This window comes from Fundulus heteroclitus, chromosome 22 (genome assembly GCF_011125445.2).
Source record: "Fundulus heteroclitus isolate FHET01 chromosome 22, MU-UCD_Fhet_4.1, whole genome shotgun sequence".
Lineage (NCBI taxonomy): Eukaryota > Metazoa > Chordata > Actinopteri > Cyprinodontiformes > Fundulidae > Fundulus > Fundulus heteroclitus.
The window spans coordinates 2,087,792-2,108,361 of record NC_046382.1 but is presented as its reverse complement, the minus strand read 5'-3'; the positions used below and the strand labels follow the sequence as shown (position 1 = coordinate 2,108,361).

At 40.7% G+C, this 20,570-nt stretch overlaps 1 protein-coding gene across 1 annotated transcript in view; it reads left to right on the top strand.

Moving 5' to 3' along the window:
• The window catches only part of LOC118557086 (NACHT, LRR and PYD domains-containing protein 12-like), an 88,371-nt gene that overhangs the window by 16,041 nt on the left and 51,760 nt on the right, over positions 1 to 20,570 (top strand). The gene's annotated exons all lie outside the window — the stretch shown is intronic.

The window sequence follows — 20,570 nt, the reverse complement described above, 5'->3', positions numbered from 1 at the left end:
CAATACGGAGGATATTAAGAGGGGGACAGCCTTTTTAAAGTTTGATGCAGCATTGTCTGATAAAGATCTACTATAATGGAACCCTCTTTTGGGGGTGGAGAACTCAGTTAGATTAAACTCAAATGTTATTAAAAAATGATCAGATAGGACAGGGTTGTGAGGAAATACTGTTAATTCTGTACAATCAATGCCATATGTCAGCACAAGGTCTAAAGCATGGAGCCAAGAGTGCGTCGGTTTATGCACATTTTGAGCAAAACCAATTGAATCTAGGATAGTTTTAAAGGCTACACTAAGGTTATCACATTCTGTGTCAACATGAATGTTAAAATCACCCATTATAATAACCTTGTCAGTGTTTATCACCAAATCAGATAAGAAGTCTGACAGCTGATCCAAAAACTGAGTGTAAGGGCCTGGTGGACGATACAAAACAACAAACAAAAGAGGTTTTATTGCTTTGCAGTTTGGATGAGGGAAACTGAGGGTTAAATGTTCAAAAGAACTGTAGTTATTAATTGGCCTGGGACTAATTAATAAATCAGACTGAAAGATGGTTGCCACTCCTCCTCCTCTTCCCACAGATCTGGGAATGTGGAAATTTGAATAATTGGAGGGAGTTGACTCATTTATACTAACGTAGTCCTCTTGTAGCCAGGTTTCTGTGAGACAAAATAAGTCAATCTGATTATCAGAAATCAATTAATTAACTAACAAAGTCTTTGGAGGGAGGGACCTTATATTTAAAAGACCACATTTAATTGTCTTATTTTTAGGTTCGAGGTGAACAGTATTGATTTTCATTAGGTTTTTATGATTTGTTCCTTTTAGATAAGTTTTTGATCTGTTAAGTTTTGGCCATGGGAAAGACACCGTCTCAATAAGATAATGGATGGGTAACAGTACAGAAGCTGCAGAGAGGTGTGTTAAACTACGGCTCTGCTTCCTGGTCTGGACCCTGGGTTGTCAGCATTTAGGAGAACTAATAAATCCGGCCAGATTTCTAGAAAGAAGAGCTGCACCATCCAAAGTGGGATGGATGCCGTCTCTCCGGATTACATGGTTATTGCTTATTATTTATTGCTATTTTTACTTTATTCAGTTAAAGGTATACTACGCAACCGGGGTTGATTTTCCAGCGAGGCTCCCCCAGAGGGCGAAAGTAAAAGTGCACTGTCATAAAGATGCTCAGCTGTTCTGGTTTCTCCGTCAAGCCATGTGCGGTTGTTTTGAGTTTAGCAGACAGGCGAACACGACGAAAAGTAAAAAAAACGGCAGAACAAACAATGACTAACACAGTGAAAGTATGAACATCAGGTTTCCCGCAGCCCTATCTTGCAGCCGCCTCGCCACGGCCGCCGCGGTAGCGTCTCGCCAACATTCAAAAAAAAAAAAAATAATAATAATAAAACTCGATATGCTTGCATGTTTATTTGACGTTAACACGCGGTTCTTTGTTGTTGCCTCCGCGCGTGCATATAGTGAATGGCAGGGCAAAAACACATGGAGTTCTCGCCGTAAAGCAAGACCGACTCTCGCGGTGTTGCACGAGAGTTCTGAACCTGTGGGTGCGGGCCGAGAGCTCTTGCAATGGCGTACCGCGCACGTGACGTCACCGACTCAAGAGCAACGCCCCTTTTGCCGCTTAGGTAGGGCATACAGGTAGAGAACGCCCGTAGCAACCAGCTATTACACGCACAACAGAAACAGCGATATGACCGACTTTACAGCCGTTAAACTTTCCCAAGACGATGTTCCAGGCGCACGGATTACTGGTCGCACTGTCGAAGAACACACCAACCTTCAGCTCAAACGATGGCTTGAGTGTCGAGGGCTAAAAAGACCGGAAAACGGGCCGAGTTGATCGAACGGTAAGCTTTGTTTTTTTTCCTGCGCGGCGGTCATGGCGTCGTCGGCCGTTTTTTGTTTGTAATCACCGTCCAGGGATCGGTATATGTTAAATGTTTGTCTTATTTGAAATGTTTTTGAGTAAGCTCAAAAAAAATTTATTCCATTAAAAATAAAATAATTGGCATCCTTCCAAACATGACTACCTCGTCCTCAGTAAGTGAGGCGGCATTGGAGGAATCTTTAGAATCTGCGCAGTGTTTGAACTGTTTAGAAGTAGTAGCTTTCTGAGCTATCTAAAATTTTAGCTTCATCTAAACCTTCTACCTGTATGTTAGACCCAATCCCAACCAAGTTGTTTAAGGACATATTCCCTTTGATCAGTGGCACTATTTTAGACATGATTAATCTATCCTTAGTAAATGGATATGTACCACAGGTTTTGAAAGTAGCTGTTATTAAACCTTTACTTAAGAAACCTTCTCTTGATCAGGATGAGTTAGTAAACTACAGACCTATATCTAATCTTCTTTTCTTATCTAAAATTCTTGAGAAAGTAGTTGCTAATCAACTTTGTGAACATTTACAAAGTAATGACCTACTTGAGGAGTTTCAGTCAGGCTTCAGAGCTCATCATAGCACTGAAACAGCTCTGGTCAAGGTCACTAATGATATTCTCATGGCCTCAGATAATGGACTTGTGTCTATACTTGTCCTGTTAGATCTCAGTGCAGCGTTTGATACAGTTGATCACAATATTATCCTACAAAGACTTGAACATACTGTAGGGATTAAGGGGAAAGCATTAGGCTGGTTTAAATCTTATCAGACAGATTCCAATTTGTTTATGTTAATAATAAATCTTCCTCAAACTCTAGGGTCACCTGTGGAGTACCACAGGGTTCAGTCCTTGGACCAATTCTCTTTACTATATATATGCTTCCGATAGGCAAAATTATCAGACAGCATGGGATTAATTTCCACTGTTATGATGATGATACTCAGCTATATTTATCCATAAATCCTGATGAATCCAATCAATTACTTCGACTGCAGTCATGTCTTGATGACATCAAAAGCTGGATGACTTTAAATTTCCTGCATCTAAATTCTGACAAGACCGAAGTTGTAATCTTTGGACCAGAGTCCTCAAAAAATAAACTTCTTAACCAATCACTTAATCTGGATGGCATTATCTTGGCCTCTGGTAATAAAGTAAAAAATCTTGGTGTTATTTTTGACCAAGACATGTCATTTAAATCCCATATTAAACAGGTTTCCAGAGTTTCCTTTTTTCACCTCAGGAATATCGCCAAAATTAGAAACATTCTGTCCAGGAGTGATGCTGAAAAACTAGTCTATGCATTTGTTACTTCAAGGCTGGACTATTGTAATTCTTTACTATCAGGAAGTCTACAAAATGCAGTTCAAAGCCTTCAGCTGATCCAAAATGCTGCAGCAAGAGTTCTGATGAAAATCAACAAGAGGGATCATATTTCTCCAATTTTAGCTTCCCTTCATTGGCTTCCTGTTAAATCAAGAATAGAATTTAAAATTCTTCTTCTAACTTATAAAGCCCTTAATAATCAAACTCCATCATATATCAGAGCTCTGATTATCCCGTATGTTCCTAACAGAGCACTTCGCTCTCAGACTGCAGGTCTGCTGGTGGTTCCTAGAGTCTCTAAAAGTAGAATGGGAGGCAGATCCTTCAGCTATCAGGCTCCTCTCCTGTGGAACCAACTCCCAGTTTTGGTCCGTGAGGCAGACACCCTGTCTACTTTTAAGACTAGGCTTAAAACTTTTCTTTTTGACAAAAATTATAACTAGTGGCTCATGTTACTCTCAGCTACCTTTATAGTTTTACTGCTATAGGCTTAGGCTACTGGAGTATATCAGGATCTAATTTTCTCCTCTATTGAGTTCTACTGTTCTTCAATTATGCATTATGTGTTGTCATTTCTGCTTTAACTTTCTGTTCTCTCTGTTTTATCTTCATAGTAGGTACACCTGGTCTGGCGTTCTGTTAACTGTGACATCATCCAGAGAAGACGGCTCACCCGCTACTACCATCTAATGTAGAACAGATTACTAGATCAATGTGTGCTTCTTTGTCTCTCTTGTTGTGTCTCTGTTCTGTCTTCTGTAACCCCAGTCGGTCGAGGCAGATGACCGTTCATACTGAGCCCGGTTCTGCCGGAGGTTTTTCCTTCCCGCTAATGGGTGGTTTTTCTTCCCACTGTCGCTTCATGCTTGCTCAGTATGCGGGATTGCAGCAAAGCCATGTACAATGCAGATGACTCTTCCTGTGGCTCTACGGTTCCCCAGGAGTGAATGCTGCTTGTCGGGACTTTGATGCAATCAACTGGTTTCCTTATATAGGACATTTTTGACCAATCTGTATAATCTGACCCAATCTGTATAATATGATTGAACTTGACTTTGTAAAGTGCCTTGAGATGACATGTTTCATGATTTGGCGCTATTTAAATAAAATTGAATTGAATTGAATTGAAAAGGTGCTGCAGCAAAAGGCTTCTCGTGATGTCTGCGTGTGGGGGGCCGTGGTGCTGGGGTCTGCTGTGAAGGAGGTGGAGGTGCAGGGAGGAGGTGCTGGGGCGACGGAGGGAGAGGGAAGAAAAGGAGTGGAGGTCTGAGTGTCTGAGGGGGGGCCTGGACACAGGGGGTCCTTTAGGACCAAATGTGGTGATGAAGATTAGGAGGGATGAAGATGAGGAGTAGAGAAAGACGAAGAGGTGTGTCACGTGCTTGTCAAACTGCGGCCATGGAAGTGGGACCCAAACAGCAGTCCAAAAAACTATAATATGACATCTGTGGAATCATCTATAAATTTTTGTAGCCAGCAGTGTAACTAACAGAACCACGAATGACAAACAGTTTAAATACAAATGAAGCTAAATTGGGAGAAACTATTATTAGGGTTACATTAAATCCATCCATCCATTTTCTGACCCACTTAATGCCTCCGGAAGTGAAAGTTGGATGGATAGATTATAAAGTTAGGGAATATAGTTCACAACCGTTAAGATGCTTTAAATGCCAAAGAATGGGACATACAGTGCAACAGTGTAAATGGAGGCAAAGATGTGCGAAATGTGGGGGAGAACATGAGTATGCAAGTGTAACAAGGATGCAAAGTTAAAATGCTGTAACTGTGGGGGAGAACATAGTGCTGCCTTTGCTGGATGTGAGGTTCAGAAACAAGTGAAAAAAGTGCAGAAATATAAAATCTTAAACAAAATGTGATATGCAGAGGCTGTACGAAACGTTGGTGGAATGGAACAAAACAGATTAACAGAATATCAAATAAAATTAAATGATGGTACGAGACAGAAAGGACTACCCCAGAGAAAACACACAAGGACAGTTCAACCAGAAAGAACAGATTCCATAGCAGACATGTAGCCATAAGTGTATAATGGAAGAAAATGAAATGATTGCAGAAAAGAAGGGCTTTATAGCTTTCATATGCAAAGTTATCAATGTTACATCAAGACAACAAAGAAAAAGTGATAGAATCAAGACAGTGGTAGAAGCTGCCATGGAGTTTCTAGACATCAAAGAAATTAATGCAGCATTTACCGATGAACTGAAGGCCATCATAAAGATCTGGGTTGGATGGAAGGATCATACACAAACTCTAACGTGGAGATTAGTCATGGTAGTCTACCCAGGTCATCAATACAATCTGAGATACTCCGGCTTCCATCACACCACCAAAACTGAAAAATTCAATAGACTTGATGGCATCTGGGCTTGTTTAAAGGAGAAGTCCGGTCAAAATCAGAATTCAAACTGCTGAAAGTACTTTAAATATAAAACTACTACATACTGTGCAAAAAATTATAAGTTTTTTTAATTAAGAATAATTTTCTTTAATCATGTTTATGTGGAGGAATCCATCTTGGTCAAGAATAGTACTGTCACCTCTCATTTTTTGACGTCACCCGGCGGACCCGCAGTTGAGCAAGTTTCAACGCTCTGTTTGTCACGGCGCACTATTTTCCAACATGGTGACGACTGGTGTTCTGTACGAAGCAGAGAGTGATGAAGTACCACATCACATGTGGTATCCCTCCGCCCCTCTGCTCGGTGACCATCCCCGCAAATTCTAAATAAAAAATTCTAAAATAAAAAATAACTTACCGAAAATCCTCGCTCTCATGTCATGTTCAAAACATTCTTCTTCAAAATGGTCACTGCATATGACGTGTTTTCTCTCTGGCCAGAAGTTAGATGGCAAATCCGCTCTGTTCAAGTTGGCAATCCAGCTACGAGCCCGGTGGCTCATGAATCGGGAAGTTGAAATAAGCAATGGTTTTTCCACTTTTACCAGTTGTGTTAGAACATCCGATGGCCATGCACGTGGGCATTGTTGCTTCAGCAAAAGCTCTTGGGAATGTCAGTGGTGAAGTCCTCTGGAAATCCGAAGAAATTGTTGATGATCGCAGCTGTGTAGAACGGCTCCTATTGGCTCCCATTACTGCCCAAATATGGGCAGTAATGTCAGCCCCCATACACAGTGATTCAGACGACAATTTATGTTTTTATTTTCTTATTGATTAAAGATAAGTTCATTAAATAACCACAAACGTATTAGTTTTAGTTATAGCTAATGATACCCTGATTTTTCCTTGTTGACCGGACTTCCCCTTTAAAAAAAAATTTTGACCAGTAAAAATTACTTTGACCAGTAAATGGTGCAGCATGTTTATAGCGCTTAGTGGAGCCGTTTAGGCTGAACACAGAGGTTTAAAAAAAGGCCAGGTTTTACAGTGTTCTAAATTTCCTGCCTGTCTTACATGTAGAAGTTGTTTTTCATAGTTTTCCTGTTATTAGCTTCACCCATTTCATCAGACAGTTTTATGGAAATACATGGAAAAAGCCTGGATAAGTTCTGTCTTAAGTTGAACAATAAAAGCAAGCCTTGTGGAAATGGTGTATTCACGTTGATTAATAGTGGTAAGAATTGGAAATAAAGACTTTATCAAAGTGTATGTTTATTATGCAACGTGGAAAACTAAGCCCCGTCTAATTGTCCCACCATGTTTGCATCCTCAATTTTAGTAACAGCCCCATGCGGGTCATGTTGGCCCCCCCTCTTTGGGGGGCCTGATCCGGGGGGCTTCTGGTCCGGGGGCGGGGCCGGGGGTCGGGCACAGGCAGTCATATAGTTGAATTGTGGTGACCCCCCCCCCCCACTTGGGATTTTTGGATGTGAATGTTGTGTGGGAATGTGTGTACAGCGTCCTTTTTTGTGTGTCTGTGTGTGGTGAGTGGGGCACTAGGGAGGGATGGTGTGAATGAGTTTTTATTTTTTTTATTTTATTTTTTTTCCAGGTTTGGGTCCGGTCCGCTCCCTCTCCCAAGAACATGTCAAGTCTACGTTAGGTGCGGAGCCCATCCCCCCACGTCCTGCCCTCCTCCGCTGCGTTGGCGGGCGCCTTGGCCCTCTGGCGCATTGACGGTCCTCGGGTTTGGGGCGGGTTCCCGGGTGGGCGCCGGCCCATTCCCGGCGGTGGCTTTGCGGGGCCTGGCCCCCCGGGGGGCCGCCGTGGCCCCTGCCACGGGGCGGGTGCCCCTGGGGCCTCTGGCCCCCTGGGCCCATGGCCGGGACCACTTCAGCGGGGCTGGCTGCCGGCGGAGCCCAAGGGCTCGTCCCCGCGGCTCTTGGGGGCGTCGGCATTGCGGTGGCTGGGGGATTTCCTCGGGGTCGTCTCTCCTCTTTCCTTGGGGGGGGGTTGCAGATTTCCTGCGAAGGCCCCTCTCGGGCGCACTGCTTTGGGGGCCCCTTTGGGAGTCCGGGGTTATGGGTCCCCTGACTCCTGCCTCTGTGCTCGGGGAAGGCGGGTCTTTGGTTCTCCACAACCACTATCGAGCTATTTCCTTTTGTATAATTTTCACCTAAACTAGTGCACTCTCACAAACTCCCACAGGTGCTGGGTCCCAGGTATTAAATGTTCACTTATATACAGAAAGCCTATAATTTATTTATTTACTTTCTTTCACTTTCTTTTTTAAGGTATCACATTACACATGTCAGCTTAAATAATAATACATAGATTTAGTAATGGTATCTAGGTGTTATTCGATTGTATCTGTTGCTTTATGTATATACAAGAAGAAAAGTTGAGACAGCATTGTGAGACGAAGAGACGTTCTCATGGTAAAACAACACAGTGCCAGGTGCGCAATCTCTGCAACAGGAACCACAGCACTGAGCGTTGTATGCACTGCACACAGTATACCTGTCGCAAATGCAGGAAGGACTCACTTTGGGTTTGTGGAAACTACTAAATGGGACAGTTGTAGCTTTATATGTAGTGCTTTTCCTCGGGTGAAATCAATGTTACTCCAATACTGAAGTCATACTTCTTGTCATTTTCTAAGCTGAAATGTTGAATGACATAAAAAGGCGAGACAAGACAAAATACAATTATTCTCTAAATTGTTCTTTCTTTCACATAGTGAGCTTTACAATATAAATGAGTCTGTTGGTGAATGGACAATATAAATAGGCTCTGCCTTGCCTTGTTGGAAAAGCATGGCTATGACCTGTTCTCAGCTCAGGAACTAGGACCCGTCACAGGTTATTTGCATTACAATAGGGATAGTTAGCAAGGCAGAGTGAATACACAAACCTGAGGAGGGGAGGGGGGCTTGCAAGAAAACTGAAATTCTCTGGGACTTCTAGTGTTAAAACAAAGGGCTAATGGAATTAGGCCATGCTAGCATCCGGTTCCTTAGCATTGCTTATATGGTCGAGTGTGTTTTTATGGTTATAAGAAAGATTATCTCCACAAGGATTTCATATATTGATGGGACATTAATGTTTACGTTATCTGGCTCACTCATTATGACCAAAGCTTTTATTTGTTAGCGCCGAATGTCCGCTAGCCAAAATGCTACTAGCTTCTGTTAGCTCCCCATTTCCGGACATTAATATTAAATATGAATGTCGGTTTAAAGGCAATTTTGGTAACTTTAAAGTAACCGATTTTAGCGACCAATCACCGCAGCACCCCCTAGCATCCGGAGGTATCATTGCATTGATAAAGTCAAGCTCTCCTAAGGTAATCATTTTATTGAGTAAATCATTTGTCAAAATGTTATTTCCTCAAATTATGTTTTGTGTAACTCAGGATTTGCATTGTGAATGGATTGAAACACATGTCAAACACATGTTAAATGTTCTGAATTAGTCAAGCCAGTTTAACCCCAATTCACCTTCTTTAAGTTGAACTTTGGTTCTTTAACTTAAACAAAATATTATTTCATCACATAATGTTTCGTTTAACTCAGGATTCGCACTGTGAATGGATATAGCACATGCCAAATGTTTTCCTAAATTAGTTAAGCTAATTTAACTCCATTCCATGCTCTTTGAATCAGATATGCAGTGAACGGGATTCACTGAATTATTCTGATTATGATCAACCACTTTTGTTTTGTCTATTGTTTGTTTTTGCATGTAAATAGTTCCTTAGCTTAGTTTCTTTTTATCTTCATTTTGCTTAGTAGTTTAGTTAAGTTTCACTAGCCTAGTAGAGAGGATTTTTGATTGAAATATAGTGTTAATACAGATGAACAGCATTATATAGTGATGTTCTCTGGATGTTCATTTTATTTCTGTTATTAAATTCTTGAACTTGAAAGAAGTTGTCACTCCTTTATTCTATGTGTGTGCAGAGTTTGCTGTTAAAAGATCGCTAGTGCAATTCATCCCTTTCAATCGTTGTCTTGATATCAGTTTAAGAGTTGATTGTCACCAGACAATACTTAACAGACAGAGGGTTATTTAATAAACAATAAATAACTTTAAACAGTGTATAATTGCACAACACAGTGCTGCATTTGATACAGTTTATCACAATATTCTCCTAGACAGACTTACATACTGCAAACATACTGTAGGGATTAAGGGGAAAGAGTCCCCCAAAAATAAATTTCTTAATCAATCACTTAATCTGGATGGCATTAAGTTGGCCTCTGATAATAAAAGTAAAAAATATTGGTGTTATTTTAGACCAAGAAATGTAATTTAAATCCCATATTAAACAGGTTGCCAGAGTTTCCTTTTTTCACCTCCGGAATATTGCCAAAATTAGAAACATTCTGTCCAGGAGCGATGCTGAAAAACTAGTCCATGCATTTGTTACTTCAAGGCTGGACTATTGTAATTCTTTACTATCAGGAAGTCCACAAAATGCAGTTCAAAGTCTTCAGCTGATCCAAAATGCTGCAGCAAGAGTTCTGATGAAAATCAACAAGAGGGATCATATTTCTCCAATTTTAGCTTCCCTTCATTGGCTTCCTGTTAAATCAAGAATATAATTTAAAATTCTTCTTCTAACGTATAAAGCCCTTAATAATCAAGCTCCATCATATATCAGAGCTCTGATTACCCCGTATGTTCCTAACAGAGCACTTCGCTCTCAGACTGCAGGTCTGCTGGTGGTTCCTACAGTCTCTAAAAGTAGAATGGGAGGCAGATCCTTTAGCTATCAGGGTCCTCTCCTGTGGAACCAACTCCCAGTTTTGGTCCGTGAGGCAGACACCCCGTCTACTTTTAAGACTAATCTTAAAACTTTCCTTTATGACAAGGCTTCTAGTCAGAGTGGCTCATGTTACCCTGAGCTACCTCTATAGTTATGCTGCTATAGGCTTAGGCTACTGGAGGATATCAGGATCTAATTTTCTCACTCTATAGAGTTCTACTGTTTTTCAATTATGCATTATGTGTTGTCATTTCTGCTTTAACTTTCTGTTCTCTCTCTTTTATCTTCATAGTAGGTACACCTGGTCATCTCAAGTCTCCGCCAGGTGCGAAGCCCATCCCCCCTTGTCCTGCCCTCCTCTGCTCCGCTAGCAGGCGCCTTGGCCCTCTGGCGCATTGTCGGTCCTCGGGTTTGGGGCGGGTTCCTGGGTGGGTGCCGGCCCATTCCCGGTTGCGGGTTCGCGGGGCCTGGCCCCCCGGGAGGTGGCCGGGGCCCCCGCTGCGGGGGCGGGGCGCCTCTGGGGCCTCTGGCCCCCAGGGCCCATGGCCGGGACCACTTCAGCGCGGCTGGCTGCCGGCGGAGCCCACGGGCTCGTCCCCGTGGCTCTTGGGGGCGTCGGCATTGCGGTGGCTGGGGGATTTCCTCGGGGTCGTCTCTCCTCTTTCCTCGGGGGGGGGGGGGGGGGGGGGGTTGCAAATTTCCTGTGATGGCCCCTCTTGGGCGCACTGCTTTGGGGGCCCCTTTGTGAGTCCGGGGTTATGGGTCCCCTGACCCCTGCCTCTGTGCTCTGGGAAGGCGGGTCTTTGGTTCTCCACAACCACTATTTAACTATTTCCTTCTGGATAATTTTCACCTAAACTAGTGCACTCTCACAAACTCCCACAGGTGCTGGGTCCCAGGTATTAAGTGTGTTACTCGATTGTATCTGTTGCTTTATGTCTGTTGGTTGTGCTGTTCTTTTTGCGTCTCTTTCCAGGTGATGGAGCAGACAGGGGACGTTTTATCATTCTCTCCCTTTTATCTCTTCTTTCTTTCACCTCTTCTCTTTCTTTTTTCTCTTCTTGTTCTTCCTTTACTCTCCCACTTTCCCATTGTAGTGTCCATATAATTTGAAATTCTCCCTGCAGGAATCACAATAAAGCTATTTACATGCACAAATCAAGCGGAGCATTATGGCGAAGCTGTTTGCTCCACTTGTGAAAGCAAAATCTGTCGAGCTCTATTTGGCATTAAGACATCAATTCTTATTGCCACATTGCTAGACAGGACACTGGGGGAAAAAAAAAAAAAAGTAACAGCCCCATGTACTCCTTTTTTCAATAACCTCAGCATTTTTAAAAGGTTTATACAGTACCATATACTGTACATATACAATTACATGTAGCAATCCCAACAGTTCTACAGTTTTAATCAGTGAATACATTGATTTAGTTACATTTTCCTTGCTGGATTTTACTACTGAAAAACCTTTTGCAATAACGGTAACCAAGATTAAACTCGGAAAGTGTTGGTCATACTGGACAGTAGCAACATATATATATATATATGAGCCAAGTGATTCAGAATGTCCCAGTGGATCTACAGCTGCTCTCAGTGCTACAAGTTTTTTTGGGGGCTCAACACGTTGCCAGTTTCAGGAATAGTGACCCCATAGTGTGGGTCATCAAGCAGTGAACTGTCTTCCCAGTCAATATGAGGCAGGCAGAGTCTGCAAGAAAAGAGAAAGATAGAGATATGTACCATAATTGTGTTGCTACAACTTACTGAAAATACTTCAATTTTAATGCATGGAGCTAAAGATTGAAAAAAAATTACTCAATCTAGCTTTTCAAGTTACAGGTTATACATTTTGTTCAGTAATACATTGTGTACTTGAAAGAAAGGTATGGCTTAAACCAGTGGTTTTTAAATCCTGCATGTTTTAGACATGTCTCTACTCCACATCTGCATCAAAAGATTGCATTACCTTCTCACCAGCTTCTCACCAGTGTATTTAAGACAGGTGTATAAAGGCAGGAAAACACCTAAAACATGCAGGACAGTGGGTGATCAGGACCAGGATTGAAAACCCACTGGTCTAAACAACGTTGAGATACATTCTCACTTGAAGCAGTTTTTGCTAAATCAAATAGTCATAATGCAGGACCATGATAGACACATTTCAAAAAAACAGTTCGAACGCCACCCCTATGTATTCAACGTTATTTTGTATTGGTGTAGTAAGATAAAATTCCTTTCTGGTTTAAAATAATCAGATCAATGTGAAAAACCTTATAATAGCAAGCACTAAAAATCCCTCTTACCTCTGTGATTTCTGGTTCTACCACAGCATGCTGGATGGTTCCCATCTCCCAGAACTGAATGAGTGTTAGATTACCCTCCGTTCTGAGTGAATGGTTATCCCAGCCACTGCTGCTGAAGTCAAGACTTGCTTGTAGTGTTGGGACAAATACAGACAACAGAAGATGTGTAAAATGTTTGACAGGTCAAGCAAACCGTTGTCCTCTGGTGAGTGCAGCACAGTGTAGTATATGTTAGTTACTGCACACCACACGTCTCTCAAAAGACGTTCATTTCTGAAAGGAGAATTAAAGATTAGATGATAGTGTAAATTATTTCTCAAACTTCCATTATAATGCATTTTTAAAATCAGAGACAAAACTAAAGTGCGGAAAGGAAAAACCTTCCACAAGTCACTAAGTTGTGCATGTCGCAGCAATTGTAAAATTAAAGCATGTTAATTTTAGCAAGGTAAAACATAAATAAAAGGGTATATGTACATTTCATAATATAACATAACTAGTTCTAATACAAAAATGTGTCTCAACCTGCCTTGTGCACGCTCTTCCCAGCAATGAAGCTTGACCTTCCTGGCCCTCTGACAGAACATCAGCCGGGCTATTTCGACATTCTCAACACCATAAAATATAAATATCTGTGCTTTAGTTTTCTTTAAAGTCTAAGTCTTATAAAAAAAAATATCCTGAAAACTGTTGAATAACTTCCAGAACAAGGTAAACTTTGAATATTCATGTATCAAAAGTGTTCAAATTAAGTTTAAATATGAAATATCGCACATTTTTTACACCGATTATGGTACTTTGCGTTTGAGTGCTGCCTCCGTTTACGATCGGCCATTTCCGACGTGTGACATCAGTACAAGAACACCGAGAATGCGCGAATCGAACTTGCATAGAAACACACATTGTTTACATTGTACAACCGGTACAGCGAACAAGGATATATATGCATGTTTTCCAGTATCTTCTTTCACACACCAAATCTGCTGATCTAAGTCTACTTTGAGCAAACGCTTATAAAAAATATTGGCGAACTAATTACAAGATAAAATGCCTTCTAGGTGCGTAGTTGGTGGCTGTAGTGTCGCTTATAGGCCTAGTGCAGACCTAGTGCATCTGCGTTAAAATGCATTTTACGTGCGACTTAGACTTTAAGGATCATGGGTCAGGTTTATCTTGAAGAGATCATTGTACAGAACAGCAAATGCTTATTGATGTCTATCTGAAAAGTAACCAGTAACATGGCAGTGCATTTAACTGAAATCGTAAATGCTCTCTCTGCATAATTATGACATATTTAGCTAAACATTTTTTAGCAGGAAAGTTTTAAAACTCACCTGTGGGGTGGGTGTTAGCTGTAAAATCACATCAGTCTTCCTCAGCCAAACCACTCCTCCTATCCTCCTGGCGGGTTTCAGTTGTTTCGATTGCCCCTCTGCTGTCATGAAGTCAGAACGACAACTCTTAACGTATAACGTGATACGTGATGGAGAAGACAAGCTTTGCGCGGACGACCGGCGGAGCGGAACGCCTGTTTTTCACTGCCATTCACTATATGCACGCGCGAAAGCAACAAAAACGAAAAAAAAAAACGCCTGTTACCGTCAAATAAACATGCTAGCATATCGAGTTAGGTTTTTGGGTTTTTTTTGGGAGGGGGGGAGGTTGGTGAGGTGATAGCGCTGCTGGAAACACTGCAATCCCCTGATGTTTTTATGTTGGTATAACTTTAAATTGAGACAAAAGGCTAAAACTCTCTAGTTTTAGCTAATGTTAGCTTGCAAAGATGACATTTTTCAACAGTTTTGTTTAAGCTATAAACAGCAGAAAACTCATAGGGAGAACTCTTCAAATCCCCTATTTAAATCAGGGACAAAATTGTGAATAATGTTAACTTACTCTGTGGACAGTGTGGAGGACGTCAGGCATCTCCAGGTATCTGCAGTGAGCTGAGCAGATTATCCTGTGACTGATGGGCTGGAGTTTACAGTGTTGCCACACTTTTCTTTCACCTTCCCATAATGCTTAGCTGTTTACAGTAAAATTTATAGTAATCTTGTAAAATGTAAATCCTCTGAAATGGCTGCAATAATTTTTTTTCTCCGAGTTGCATTGCAGGTAACATTATGATACTGTATGGCAGCAATACAGTAACATACTGTTCAGATTTAACTGTAAATTTACATCAAAGGTTTACAGTGTGCAACCGTTGTCACTATGGAGGCACAAGATGGAGCTGGGTTTTTTTCTTATTTCTTTTATGATGCTTTTACCCCCCAACAGTAGCACTACACGGCAGTTTCTCCAAATTACATCACAAAAACTTTTAAACCAATTGCAATGCAGATTCAAAATCCAATGCAAGACCACCGTTTAGCCCTAGGAGAGCGCCACACAGACGATTTTAGACATAAAAGAAGGATTTCAACAAACATGCACTTATTTGTCAAAATAATTACCAGGATATGTTGACTGTACCATATGGTATACGACAATCTTGTTAACAGTTTATTCACAAAAAATGTTTATTTGGTGGGATGTTACCTTTAACCCTGCTAATTAGCACCCATGATTAGCATGCTGATTTCATAGCTAGCCGTTAGCATGGCACTCTCACTCACACTTGGCGGCAACTTCAGCTATCGACGAAGCTAAACTGACTCACCAAGATGCTGTTCAAGTTTAGCACAGTAGAAAATATTCACACCACCTCTCTGCTCCGTTTTCTGATTTAGAAAATTATTAGTCATCTATCCCACTAACATGTTTTATTACACATTAGCTTTTTGTATCACCAAACTCACCAATGTAGCATTCTTTTTGTTGCTGCATCCTCTCCGCTCCACGCCCTGGTCAGAAAGGTTAGACTACAGCGAGGCTGGTGAACACATGCGTGGACCGACAGACAGGAAGTAACGACGGTCAGCACTTCCTCTTTTCAAAATAAAATACACGTATTAGATAAAATAAATATTGGACAGAATTGGAACCAATCACAGCTCCTGAAAGTCAGCATCACATCTAGTATCCAACACTCTTAATACTTTATTTTTTATAAAGCTTTATTGACAACTGCAATGATACATAGTTTCATAGGGACTTTAATTGCACACAAAGTCAAATTAAGAGCGACAGCACTAACAAGAAACAAAGAATCCAGCAACAAACAGAGTAAAGACAAAACTAACAACAAAGGGGGTTACAGTGACGTCACAATGAGAGGCTTTTGTGTCAAAGACATTTTAGAGCTCAATCATCAGCCAGAATGAAAATAGTTCCTCAGTTCATTTTTTAATCTGCAGAGGGGAAAACAGTTTTTCCATTTTTTACTTTGAATGTGATAGTTGCCTAAAATGAAAATAATATTTACTAAATTATGGTATTTTTGAGGGACAGCTACAACATACAGCAAAGTTTGTAGGAGATCAAAAACGAGAACATGACATATATTAAACCAGGTGATAACTTCCTCCCAAAACTTGAAAGAAATAGGGCAAGAAAAAAAAAAGTGTTGTACTGTTTCACTACCCTCCCCACAAAAGACACAATTCCACTTTAAACTTAAATCAGTTCTTCAATGTTTCAGCAGCAGGGTAGTAATTAGTGATGATTTTAAACTGAGTTCCCTTCTCTCTGGCTGAGACCAGCCACTTCAACTATTTGCAGATAGAATTGTTTTGGAGTAGTTTGGTTTAGCAACCCCACCTTGCTTGTTAAAGTTGGTAAAAAGTTTCAGTTTGAAAGTGTTTCTGATAACTTTAATATTACACCGTTTTTTCTTCAATTCTATATCTGTTTAACTCAGGTAATTTAGCAGCCACTGTTCAATAGACCAAAATGTTTTTGGATTAACTGAATTAAGGAAGGTGGAATTGCTTTACATACAGCTTTAAATACTCTATATGAACATTTTAAGTGAAACTTGTCAACAAAATTCCTAAACTGTAATAAATCTCCATTTTCATCCAGTAGATCTACAAAACACCATTTTCACTTTGAAAATAGTTTTTCTATTTAGTTTAATATCCCTGTTGTTCCACAAGGTGGAGTTATATGGCGTAAAGTGAGAAAAGGCCATTTTCCAAAATAGTAGCATCTGCTTATGGAAGTCTGATAATTTTAATTTTAGTTTTGAATACATAGAAATCACATATCAGCATAAAGTTTAGACCACCAACACTCTCAAACAGACACTTTGTTTTGTAGAACCACATTGAACCAGTAGGGATAAAAAACTGCTTTATCCAGTTTATTTTCAACCTGCTGATTGTAGATTCATATTCTGATGCTTTTAAACATCCAAGTTGGTAATCCTTAATTATTTTAGCTTTACTAATATAGTAATAGTATATCTTCCAGATAAAATTAAAAATGATGTAATTAACCTTTTTTATGAGAGCCTGTTTAACATTATGATTGACAAGGGTAAATTCATTTTGAAAGGCCTTCAGCTTTAACGAACAGAATTTTACCAAATATTACCTGGTTAACAAGTGATTTAGTGATTTTTCAATGTGATTTATTTTAACTTTATTGTTAGATTGGTTCGCTGTGGTTCCGTCATCATGTACTGTGATACCCAGAGAAGTGACGGAGTGACAGAGATGCTTCCTGGATTGCTGACCTGTCTTTGTGCCCTGACTCTGCTCATGGATTCTGATTTGGACTGTCTGTGGATTTCTGATCACCTGGCTCTGACTCTGGAGCTGCTCTCAGACTACGGACTCTGTTTTATCCCCTCGGTCATCCTGCCTGCCTCTGTCATCACAGTTCTGACCCATTGCCTGCTTTCTGACCACCGAGCTGTAGCCAGTCTCTGGAGAAACTTCCTCAGAGTTTTCCCGACCGCTCTCCTGATCGCGTTGAGAGATCACCAGCATCCTTCCCCGCCTGTTCCCGGATCATGAGAAGTGGTTTCTGTCCCTGACGCTGATGATTCCCTGCCACCTGCAGCTGTTTCATTAAATAAACTGACTTTAAATGTTACCTGCCTTGTCTGGCTGAATTTTGGGTTCTCTGGTTCAGTTCATTTCAAAGATACACTAAAAGGGTAGTTCTTTTCTTTTTCTGACTGGAGCAGCTGTAGGACACCTTTGTGACACCTGTTCTGTTCTGAAATCTGTTGCTGTATAAAGATCACCAACCTTCTTATTAATTTAACAACATCAGTTTTAATTTATCCACAACAGTGGGGAAAAAAAGCTGTACAAAAAAATCCAAACTAACTAAATAATTCACTCAGCACCTCACAGAAAACAAAGCTTATTATTCTACTTTAATCTAAGTTATCCTCTCCTACACTATGTCGCCTAAAGTATTTGCCAGCTGACATTTATCTACACATGACCTATGATGACCTAATCCTGTTCTTAATGTTTAGGTTCAACATGCTGAAGTTCAGCTTTACAAAACCTGCACAGATCATCCAAGGACCTGACCTCCAGGATGGGTGTAGCAGGCCTGCTGCTGCTTCATCTTGTTTAGAGCAACTTCCAGAAAGGATACAGTATACTTTCTATCAGGAATCATTAGCTTATAGGATGGTGAAGAAACTGGCAGGTGGACCGTGGGGGTGGTCAGCTCACAGCAGTGGAGCTGTTAGCTGCATACATGTTGATGTTGACACTGTAGAGGAGTATCAGTACCTGGGAGTGTACTTTAACAATAAGCTTGACTAACAATAAGGGCCAAAGGCGACTCTTCTTCCTGAGGAGGCTGAGGTCCTTTAACATCTGTGGGACGTTGCTGAGGATGTTTTATGAGTCTGTTGTTGCCAGTACGCTCTTCTTTGCTGTCACATGCTGGGGCAGCGGGCCGAGGGTCGCTGACAACAACAGACTGAACAAACTGATCAGGAGGGCGGGGTGTTCTGGGGGAGGAGCTGGACACTCTGACGGCAGTGGCAGAGAGGAGGATGCTGTCCAGGCTCCAGTCCATCATAGACAATGTCTCACACCCTCTCATGACACACTGGCCCAGCAGAGGAGCTCCTACAGCAGAAGACTCCTCTCACCCAGATGCACCACTGAGCGCCACAGGAAATCATTCCTGCCTGTAGTCATCAATCTTTACAACACCTCCCTCAGTGATTCAGACACCCCCCTCTGTAACTGACATTTATGCATTCTTTGCACTTTGCACAAGTCACTATCACTTTACTTGATTTATAGTTATATGTATATATATATATATATATATATATATATATATATATATATATATATATATATATATATATATATATATATGTATATGTATATATATATGTATATATTGACTTATATATATGTATATATCATATTACCTTGTGTGGAATGTTGTAAATATATATATATAAATGTGTGTATATCTGGAGCATGTAACGAAAGTAATTTCCCTCTGGGATTATTAAAGTATGACTGATTCTGATTCTGATTCTGAATAGTGTCTGCAGACCCTGAGACCCCAGCTTCTTGATTTAGGTCTGTCATCAACAAGATGTAATCTGACCAATCATGACTTTCCTAAACTCCGCCCACTGCCAAGACCCTCCCCCTTGTTTACTCCAGAGATCCAACACCCAGACATTACATATGTAGATGTGTCATTATGTGCTGGAGCGCATCCTGCGTCACCGCCATATTGGGTGGGTCTCTTCTACCCAAGGCTGGCATGGGAGCTGTTAAACATTTTGTTTGTTAATAATAATAATTGATAATATTTGAACTTTATTGATCTCACAATGGAGAAATTCATTTCTGCATCTTAACCCATCCCCTTGGGGAGCAGTGGGCTGCCATGTGCGGCGCCTGGGGAGCAATCTGGGGTTAAGGGTCTTGCTCAGGGACCCAGAGTGCAGGCACTGGGGATCGAACAGGGTACTTGCATCCCTCTCTGAGTGCAAGCGTGCTGCTCTAACCACTAGGCCAAAGTCATGTTAGATAGCTAAAGTAGTGACGTCATATTATTACAGTGTGCATGCTCACGTTCAACCAATATCCTGTTGTGAGTATATAAAAGGAAGTGGAATAAATATATGTCTGCATGCATTTCAAAACGGAAGAGAAGATGACCGCCTGTTGTTTCTGTTCTCCATGCTAACCAGTGGACAGAGTGACCTGACCATTTTTGGTGATTGCAACTACGATAAACTGCTGTGAGAATGTCTAATGTTACAGGAGTCAATGAGAATAAATGCAGACAGAGCAACTTTACTTTATTTTCTGCAGCTTACAGTTGCAATAACCAGCAAAAACTACTTAAAGTAGATCACACGGTGCACATCACCATTTTAGGCTGGAGATTGGTTCTGAAGATGAGTTTTACTTGGTGAGAACAACTCAGAAACCCAGCAGATGGACTGTAATTTTATGCTTATTAATCTGTTATCGCCATATTTCACAAACAAAGTCTGTATAATGCCAAATTAAGTACCCTGGAGTTACAGAGTACAAACACATGCAAGAAGCTGCAAAAGAGTTCACTTTGAAGGGTCTTAAACTCCAGCCCTAGTTGCAGGCAGAGTAAGACACTGGATTGACCTGGAAATTTTAAAGAACACCAGGCCTTTAAAAAACTATGTATGCACATGTGCACAGCACGCAGAAATATGAAGAAATTTTTGTTGGTGTGTGAAGGCTCAGGATTGTACCTGTGAGATAAATACATTTAAATGAACAATCCAAATTGTTTATTAAAATATAAAATTTATTAATTTATACATGTGCTGTTTTGTAATATATGTCTCTTTGTTTAAGAGCAAAAAACAAAGTATTTCAGCATGAAGCATGTATTTATTAACACATTTAATAATATGCCATACATGTCTGTCTTTTTAAAATAGCATAAACTAAGTCTTTCTGTGAGAAATCCGGTATTTATGCATCAATATGCCATACACTGAAAAAAGTAACCTATAGAATTT